Genomic DNA, 10,386 nt, shown 5'->3' on the forward strand with positions numbered 1-10,386 from the left:
CCATCAGTTCATAGGATGTAAAAAACTCCCTCCTGTTGGTCCCATGACCCCAACAACTCCCTTTGCCTGTAAATTATAAGTTTTCTTATTATGCAGGTGTGGCGAGACCAATGGATCAGGAAACAACTGCCTTTTGAAAGATATTATTACTCATGGAGCCCAAGAGAAGGGCCACACCATGCTGGGCCACACAGGGCTGCAGCAGGGTTGGTAAAGAGGCAAAGGGAGAGTGAAAAGCATAGGAAGGAGATTTTACTGTGGTCTCTGCAAGAAAGAACAGGTGAGGCAATATAAACTGACTTGAGATTGGCCAGTTGGATTAACTTTTGGTAAGCTCTGGGTATATGGGCAAACCCAAGTTACTTGGCACCTGATTTCAGGGAGCTTATGGCAAGCAAATAATGCCCTCCAGGGTGTGAGCTCAAGCAAACTCCTGGGCATGTGATTTGTTTTCTCTAGGGATTAGTCAGCCCTGGCAGGCAGTCCCTCCCTGTCTGCAAGGCCCCAGATGTCAAAGTATCTGATACAGAGACTAGAAAAATATGGTTAAGATTGTCATCAGCACAGGATAAATGTCTGGCAGCCCCCATGACAGGTCAGCCAGGGATCCTTCCCTGAGCCTGGGTTCCCCATCTACAAAGCAGGTTTCCTGGTACAGACTTGGCACTGAGTGAATGTTGGTGTCCTCCCCTACACCAGCATCATTCTGTCTCTTCTCTGGGATGTCCTTCTGATCCTGTGTCCTGCACTGGCCTCTGTTGCAGTTCTTACCATACTGGACTAGAGGCGTCCATGTATCTGTGTGCCTCTCCCCAGTGGCAAGGAGCTCTGAGGGTGGGAGCAGATCCTTGAGATCTGAATCACAAGGTCCCAACACAGACCCCCAGTTCCCTACTAAAGGGACTTGCTCAGCAAACATTTGCAAAGTAAATGAATTAATCATGGCTTTACCATTTCCACTGGCTCCCAAAGGAATGTACCATGTGGCATCTCTGGGGATGCACTCTTGCTTCCTCATCCTGACTCCACTCTGTTCTTTTAGTCAGACCAAGCCATTAGCACATCTGCACCTTGGGCCGGGCAGGCACCAGCTGGAGCAATGCATCTGAGCTCAGGAATTGATTTCCCAAGTGCGCTCCAGCACGTGCGCACACCTGATAGTGGGGAGTGATCCTGCTAATGGGGAAAGCAGCCCCTGCTGCCACTGGCTGAGAAACCAGGCACACACCTCACCTCTGACTTGGAAGCAGGGTCGCCAGGTCAGGCCTGGACAGTTGGCTCCCACATCCACCACAGGAATGCTGTTCCTTGAAAAAGCCCCATAAATACCCCAGGCTGAAACCAGTCTGGTTTTATTGAAAACCTCAATATGTACAAATGGATGGCAAAGCATCTACCAAGGGAGAAATCTCTCATCTTAAATCATTTTATGGTAAGAAAGTGCCATTAAGTGCACTTAGGCTCTCATCCCATTTGGTAGAGGTCATCATGGCCCCTGTCCCTGTTACGTTACACTGCCACACACCCACTTCCAAAATGACAACGGCCAGAGCCTAGGCTGCTTTGGGTGGCATCCACAGACGGGCCCTGGCTCAGAGAGAGGGCTGGAGAAGCGCTTCCAGCTCCAGGTTTGTGGGGTCTTCTCTGTGCCAAAACATTTCTTCCTCTGCTGTCAGGTGGTTTGTGACATTTGTTCCTGAGAAAGAGGAAGAGAGAAGAGGAGGGGGAGGGAGGAGCCTCTGCAGCTGCTTCGGAACCCTGTGCTCCCTGGGGGGTGTGGGGGCAGGATGGGAAGGAAAGACAGCTGCCGGGCCAGCAGGCTTCCTAATTCCCTAATCCCACACTAGGCTTTCTGCCAGGGCAATGCCTCCAAGCAATGCCTGGAGCCCTACAGGGGAGGCAGCATTAGCAGGAGCTGGTTGGCAAAGTGATCTTTACTTTGTCTTTCAAAGACACTCAGCTGTTTGCATGTGCCAGACAGCAGACAGGCATGAAGTACAAAGAGAGAAAACAGGTTTTCTTAAGGCCCTTGGGTTCTAACTGAAGAGTATGATAAGAAACAATAGAAATAAGATGTAACACAGAGCACCTGACTTACCCTGTAGAAACTCTGGGAGGCTTCCTGGTGGGGGTGATGACTTAGCTGAGTCTTAAAGGAGATATATGTTAGTCACATGAAAAAGTGGGAGGAAATGTGCTTTACTCTGCCTACCAATTTAAATGCTGTCCAAAGGAAAAGCTGGACCAAAGGGGCATTGCATGGTCAGAAAACTACAGTATTAACCAACCTCAGTCTATAGATCTAAATGAGGCCACATCAGCTATATTAGTATGTTCTCTGATGCAAGAAACAGAAAAACTAGCTACAAAATCACTCAAGCATATGCTTTTCAAACTCAAGTGTACACACAAATCACTCAGGGATCTTGTTAAAATGATGATTCTGGTTAAAAAGATAGGCCTAAGATTTGCACAAGCTTGTTAGAAATGCAGAATCCAACTGATAACATAATTGGTCAATATACTGATCATACAATTGATGTGCACTGTGGACACACTCTGGATAGCAAGGATTAAACTCCAAGGAAAAGTCTTACTTCACACAACAAGAAGCCTACACCAGCCTGGTCTATGGTGGTTCAATGGTTCAGCAGTGTCACCCAGGGCACAGGCTCTTCTGTCTACTTTGCTATCCTAGCACAACTCTCATTCTTATCTTATGTTCTTACAACCAAAAGATGGCCACCCCAACTCTAGACAGCCCATCCTCCACAACAAAATCACAGCAAAGGTGCTTCTCCTCACAAGCTTTTTCTTTTCATCAAGGAGAAAACATTCTCAAAAGTGACTTGATTAGCCAGGGTTCTCTAGATAAATAGAGAGATTTAATAAATATAAAGAGATTTATTCCAAGGAATTGCATCAAATAGATTATGGAGGCTAACAAGTCCCCAGATCTGTAGGTGAGCTGGCAAACTGGAGACCAAGCAAGCTCCTGGTTAAGCTCCAGCCTGAGTCTGAAGGCCTGATAATCAGGAGGGCAGGTAGCATAGTCTGTCAGCTTCAAAACTCAGGCAGGAAACACCCCACTATTCCAGGTTGAAGGCCTTTTGATAGAAAGAATCCTCTCTCACCCCAAAGAACATTGGCCTTTTTGTTCTACACAGGCCTTCATCTGATTGGATGAGGCTCACCCTTATTTGGGAGGAAATGTGCTTTTCTCTGCCTACTGATTTAAACACTAATATCATCCAAAAATATCCTCACAGAAACACCCAGAACAATATTTGACCAAATACCTTGGTACCCTGTGGTTCAGTCATGCTGATGCATAAAATTAACCCCATGACTCGCCCCCTCTATATCGCATCAATCATAACTAGGTTATATGCCCACTCCTAAAGCAGTCAATAACAAAGGAAAATAAAGTATCATGATGTCTCCAACAATCATGACTAATCCCTGGGTTGGACCCAACTTCTGTGTATATACTGCCACCAGTGTTGGATTGAAAAAAAAAAAAAAAACAGATTTTATCAAAGAAGACCAAGAGTGACTACTGAGCAGGCCATAGTGCTGGAAAATTCCTTTTAAAATCCTAAGAAATTGATTTTAAAAAGAAAACACAACTTTGGTTCTTAACTCGCACTTCTACCACTCATCCCCATCCTTACTTCCTTTAATTTCTGGCAGTCACTTTTTCACCTTTCAATAGTTGCATTAAATAAGAGTGAACAAAACATTTCAATCAAAAGGCAGGTTGTAGCTGGGGGCAGTGGCACACGCCTGTAATCCCAGTGGTCCAGAAGGGTAAGGCAGGAGGATCAGGAGTTCAAAGCCAACCTCAGCAAAATCAAGGTGATTTTTCACTAAACAACTCAGTGAAACCCTGTCTCTAAATAAAATACAAAATAGGGCTGGATATGTGGCTCAGTGGGCGAATGCCCCTGAGTTCAATCCCCAGTACAAAAAAAAAAAAAAAAAAAATACAGGTTGTAAAACTGATGTGGGGAGAGGGGAGAGGAAGATCCAACTATATGCTGTCTATAAGACACACACTTTAAAAAGATACATGTGGTAAAAAATAAAAGAATAAGAAAAAATATACTAGGCAAAGAGCTTAATATTAATATTATACAAAATAGATAAGACATGCAATATTAATAAAGACAACAACATTTGGTGATGATAATATGATCAACCCATCAGGAGAATATAATAATTAAAAATGTACATGAACCTAACAGCAGAGTCCCAAAAATGCATGAAGTAAAATCTGAAAATACAACATCTCAAAATTTATGAAATGTATAAAAGTATATACTTGGAGACAAAATCATAGTTTTATATGCATATTGATTTATTAACGTACATATACATATATACAACAGTGTAATTTACTATATTAAAAGAAAAAAGAACAAAAAATACCCACTAATCTTCAGAGAGGAAAAAAAATATGTAAAAAAAATCCATCTCTCATAAAAACTCTCATCAAACTAGAAATTGATGGGAACTTACTTAACCTGATAAGTGACATCTAAAAAAGAACCTAAGCTAGTATCATAATTAAGAGTGAACGTCTAAATTCTTTCCTCTAAGAAAAGAACAAGGCAAAGAAGTCCTTTCTTACCAACTATATTCAATTCTGAGCTGAAGATTCTAGCCAAAGCAATGAGGTAAAAGAAATAAATTAAAGGTATTCTGATTGTGAAGGAAGAAGTAACACTTTTATTTTTCATAGACAGTATTATCTTGTTTGTAGAAAATCCTAAAAAATGGGGCTGGGGATGTGGCTCAAGCGGTAGCGCGCTCGCCTGGCATGCGTGCAACCCGGGTTCGATCCTCAGCACCACATACCAACAAAGATGTTGTGTCCGCCGAGAACTAAAAAATAAAAAAACTCTCTCTCTCTCTCTCCCCTCTCTCACTCTCTCTTTAAAAAAAAAAAAAGAAAATCCTAAAAAATGATTTTAAAAAGAAAATTATTATAACTAATAAACAAGCTTAGAAGGGTGGCAGGATACATGATAAGCATAGAAAAATCAATTGCATTTCTATATTTTAACAATGAACAATCAAAAAATAAAATTAAGAAACAATTCCAGTCAAAATAGCATCTAAAAATTTAAAATAGGGATAAATCTGACAAAAGATATCCAAGACCTGTGTATTGCAAAAATACAGTTTTTGTAGGTCAAAGTTTAGCATGGCTTAACTGAATCCTTGCTCAGATCTCTCAGGGTTACAAATCAGAGTGTCAGTAGAAGTCGCAGTCTGATCTGATGCTTGTGGGCCCCTTAAAAGCTCATTTAGATTGTAGGCAGAATTCAATTCCTTACAGTTGTAGAACTCATCTTCTTGGAGACAAGCAAGGTAATGTTTCTTGGTGCCCAACTGAATCAGGCCCAGATTAGTAACCTGACTGTAAAAATAAGATCCCATTATATCATAGTTTTTTAGACACTAAATGGGACAAAATTTTACAGGGTATGTATATAAGAAAGTGAGAATTTAGGGATCCATCCTAGAACTCTGCCAATCATAACCTGTATACTGATGACTACCAAATGTTGCTGTGAGAAATTAAAGAAGACTTAAGTAAATGGAGAGATATGCCATATGTATGGTTTAGAAGACTCAATACTGGCAAGTTATCAATTCTATCCAAATAGATTTATATATTTGATATAATCAAAATCAAATCCTAGCAAACTTTTCTGTAGACACTGATATTAATTCTAAAATTTATATTGAAATGTACAGAGTAGCCAGAGAAACTAGAAAAGCCACAAACAACTTTGAAAAAGATCAACATGAGAAGACCTAAATTATCTAATTTTAGGAATTATCATAAGGCTGCAGTTATCAAGTCAATGTGGCATTTACATCAAGACAAACAAATCAATGAAACTGAATAGAAATTCAAAAAAATGCAAGCACTCATATATAAACAAGTGATTATTGACAAAGGTGCAAAGGTAACTCCATGAAAATTATGGCCTTTTCAATAAATGGTGTTGGGAGAATTGGATGTCCACACGCAAAAAAATTTCTTTAAAGAACTTTGTTCATTCTCTTTTATAGATTCAGGGTCTGGTGAAATCCCTTCTTTTCATGTCTACTCTGAAACAAGCTAATCACAATTACTTTGAAGACAGTTTCTAATAACTCTAATACTTGGGTTAAATATATATGTTTATTTCTATTGTCTGTTTTCTGTAATATGTTTTCTTATTATCTCGCTTACATTTTTTGATATGCCTTGTAACTTTTTTATTAAATTCTGCATGTTGTATGTGAAAAAATAGTAGAGGATCTTGGTAAAGATATCTGGCTCAGAGAGTTTCCCTAGTAGGCATGATCATCTGAATCAAATCAAGTATTGACCTAACTTGAGGCTGGATTTTAGATCTTATAATAAGCTTCCTTCTCCATCTGCTTTTCTTCTACCCTTTGGGTCTAACCTACTGGAAAATCCAGATGAGAGCCTGAACTGTTTACAAAAACACTTCCTTGGTGATGGTCCTTGCCTTTTTAAGTTCAGTTCCAAACTAAGAGTGCATTAAAAGTACTTTCTTTTTTGTTTTTTAATTGATTCACTCTTTTTTTAAAGCAATTTTCTGCAAATCTTCTTTGCCTTTTGTTCTGTGGCTATCATTTTCAATCTGAATTCCATTTAGTTTTTTCTCTCTAGCATTATGAGATTTCCAAATTTCCTTTTTTCTCTTCCTATTAGCAAGGTATTTTCATTCTCGTGTCTTATCTGTCTTGTCTCCTTTCACACCAAAATTGGTGTTTGCCCTGAGGAGGGTAAGTGTTACTTACAGAATGTTGGTTCACATTTTTCTGATTTCCTTCTCTGAGGGAACTTGGGGTTCTCAAATCCTGGTAGCCTCACAGCTGTCTGAAGCCTTAGAACATTTCATGCATGAATTTTTTAAAATTAGGGTTTTTTCCTCTGGTTATTTAAAACAGAAATATTGGCCTACTCCAATCTATTTTATTATGGTTTCATCTACATGTTCATTAGGTGATTCCATATGCTACCTCCTATATCAGAACAAAGATGTCTCCTATATGTTTTCATAACATCCTATGCATAATTTTATCAAAATAGTACTCTAAACAGTTAAGGCTTGTGTACTTATAGGTCTCTGCTGCTGGACCTTAAACTTCTAGAAGTTAAAAACTGTCTTATTTTTCTTTGCATTCCATATGCCTAGAATGTAATTGCTACTGAATAAATGATTGTGTAATAAAAAAAAAGAACTTTGTTCAAAACCTCATACCATATGCAAAAATAAACTCAAAATAAATAATATGCTAAGCACAAAATCTAACATCAAAAAGCTTCTAGAAGGTAATATAGAAGAAAATTTTCATCTTGTGTTAAGCAAAGCTATTGTAAGACATAACAATTATAGCATGATCCACAGAAGAAAGGATAAATTAGTCTGAAAAAATTAAAATTTCTGCCCTTCAAAAAACATTAAGAAAACAAAAGGACAAATCACAAATTGGGAGAAAATATTTTAAAATTACATATCTGATAAAGAAATTGTATCTAGAGTATGTTCTTTTAAATCTCTCAAAATTTAATATTAATGAAAAACAAATAACATACTTTTTTCTTAAGTGGGCAAAAGATTTGAACACCCTCTTCACCAAAGACTTACAGATGACCAAAAACACATAAAAATATACTCAACACATGAGTCTTTAGAGGAAATGCATTAAGACTACCAATACCAATACACTTCTATTATAATATCTAAAATTTTAAAAACTTACTATGCCAAGTGTGATGAGCATATACTTAACATAAACTTAAAATATAATCCAACAATTCTGCTAGATATCCACTCAAGAGAAATAAGAGCATATGACCATACAGAGACTTGTATTTGAATTTCTGTAAGAGCTCTTTTTTTTAATACTTCCAAACTGGAAACAACCCACAGGATCATCAACATGTAAATAGGAAATCAAATCATAGTATGTGAAATCTACTCAACAATGAAAAGGAATAAACTATCAATACATGCAACAACATGGTTGAATCACAAAATAATTATGCTGAATGGAAGAAGCTAGATTTAAAAAAAACTGCATGCTGTGTGATTCAATTTTATCTTAATCTGCTCATGTGACTGTAACAGAGTCACATGACAAAAACAACAGAAATCTATTTTGTATAATTATGATAATTATGGAGGTTGAGAAATCTGAGATCATGAGCTGGCATGTCTGGGTTCTGGTAAGGGCTCCCTTTCTGATTTGCAGAATGTCGCCTTCTCACTGTGTCCTCACTTAGCTGAGGATGGAGAAGAAACAAGCTATGCTTAGAGGGCACCTGCCCCACTCATGAGGCCTCCATCCCCAAGACCTAATTACCTTTCATAGGCCCCACCTCCTAAGACCATCACATTGGAGGTTAGGATTTCAACATATGAATTTGGAGAGACCCAAATATTCAATGCATAATACATTTACTTGAAGTCTACAAAATAAACTAACCTATAGTGATAGAACACATACCAACAAGGTAAGAAAAGAAAGCTGTGAAACTCTGGGGGATGATAGATATGTTCATTATCTGCATCGTGGTGATGGTTTCACAGGTATATTATATACCAATCATACCATGCTAAAGCTATTTAAAAATTTCAGGCTAGACATGTTGAGAAAGTATACTGCAAGTTGATACAAGGACTTCATACTGCCTTATGTCAGTGGTATATAAGATCAGGCTAATCCTATATTAGTGATGCTAAGGCTCAATAACCTAATAAAGTGGTGACTGCTAGATCTTTCCATTACAAAAATGCATTTTTATTTTTGCAATCAGTGAGTCATTTACTGGGTGAAATACTGGCACCGTGTAATTATTCCCTTCCCCAACTTCCTTTCACAAAATGGTTTTTAGTAAGCATTTCTATAAAGTTCCAGATACAAATAATTTAGCCTTTGTGAGCCATATTGTCTCTAGCTATCACTCAAATTTGCCACTATAGCACAAATTACAGTCACAGACAACATGTAAACAAATGAGTATGGCTGTTCCAATAAAACTTATCTATAGACATGAAATCTGAATTATAAATTTCACATGTCAGGAAATACTGTTCCTTTTGGTTTTTTTTTCAACTCTATAAAAGTTTAATAAGAAAACATTTTAGCTCACAGGTATACAGAATCAGTGGGCCAAGTGGGTCCAGGGGGTGGTAGTTGCTAACTCCTGGTTCATAAAATCACTTTGTGATATTTGCCTGAATCATTAATTCCACTGCAGTTTGCCACATGGTAATTTTCTAATTTGGTCATTCTTTCCACGTTCTGTATACTCCATATTCTTTTCACATGATTGATAGATAATTTTCTATTAAGATTTGCTTTTCATTACTTAGGAAGGAGCTGCACTTACTCCTCGAAAGGCAACATAAATGCTTAATTATTTCCCTTTAATACAAACTTCCAGAGGGAAAGAAATTAGTATATCATATTCTGTGATGGTAAATGATTCTCTCTCCTTCTACCTCTCCTCCTCCTCCTTCTGCCCCTCTCTCCCTCCCTCCCCTCCCTCTCTCTGTAAAATATGGATCTATGGATTTGTACTGATGGATTGATTGACTGATTTGATTTATAATCATACTTTTTCTTTATTTTTTTGATGCTTAAATTGTCAGCTATGTGACCAGCTGGATACCCTTCAAATTGACTCTGTATCTTTTTGATATGGCCCATTAACCTTTGGCAGCTTCCTTGCTTTTTGGTACATGCTATATCAGGCTCAGCGTATACTTTGCACAGATCTGAAATCAGCTATTTCTATTTCTGAAATCAACTATTTCTCCAAAAGCCATGATTTCTTTAGTGAGGAACAATATAAGACTTAACTATACAAAACTGCTGACATTCAATCATCTTGGACATACAAAAATGGCAATTTCGAGTGTCTTAACGTAACATAAAAAATGAGAGTCTGGACCTCAATGTGTTCATTACCACTGTCATGTCACTTGTCCAAGCTTTCACATCAATATCACCAACATCTTACTTGAATCTCTTTCTCCTTGAAAATCTTAGCTCCTATTATATAAAAACTTATTTTACCATATAATATGTGTGTTTCAAAATTACTACAGATAACAGAACTGAATGAAAAAGACTTCTTTATTGTACTTTTGACCTTAGAATATATCTCGCAGTTGCAATTTTTTTGTTCAAATTCATTTGAAATAAATCTTTAACCTGTTCAGTAATGTTGTAGCTGGATTTGAAGGTGGGGAGGAATTGTACATACACAATGATAAACATATGTGGCAGAATACGAATCTGAAAGTAGCTAAGTTAAAATTCGAGAAAGAGAGGGAGCATATTAAT

General features: G+C 37.8%; 1 pseudogene across 1 annotated transcript in view; it reads left to right on the top strand.

The window, feature by feature from the left end:
- Positions 1–214, top strand: part of LOC308652640 (olfactory receptor 10T2-like) — a 58,336-nt pseudogene extending 58,122 nt beyond the window's left edge. Inside the window, exon 3 of the transcript in view lies at positions 97–214. The product of the transcript in view is annotated as an olfactory receptor 10T2-like (transcript). The remainder of the gene's footprint in view (positions 1–96) is intronic.
- Positions 215–10,386: the final 10,172 nt, after the last annotated feature.

This window comes from Spermophilus citellus (genome assembly GCF_964194105.1).
Source record: "Spermophilus citellus genome assembly, chromosome: 1".
Taxonomy (NCBI): domain Eukaryota; kingdom Metazoa; phylum Chordata; class Mammalia; order Rodentia; family Sciuridae; genus Spermophilus; species Spermophilus citellus.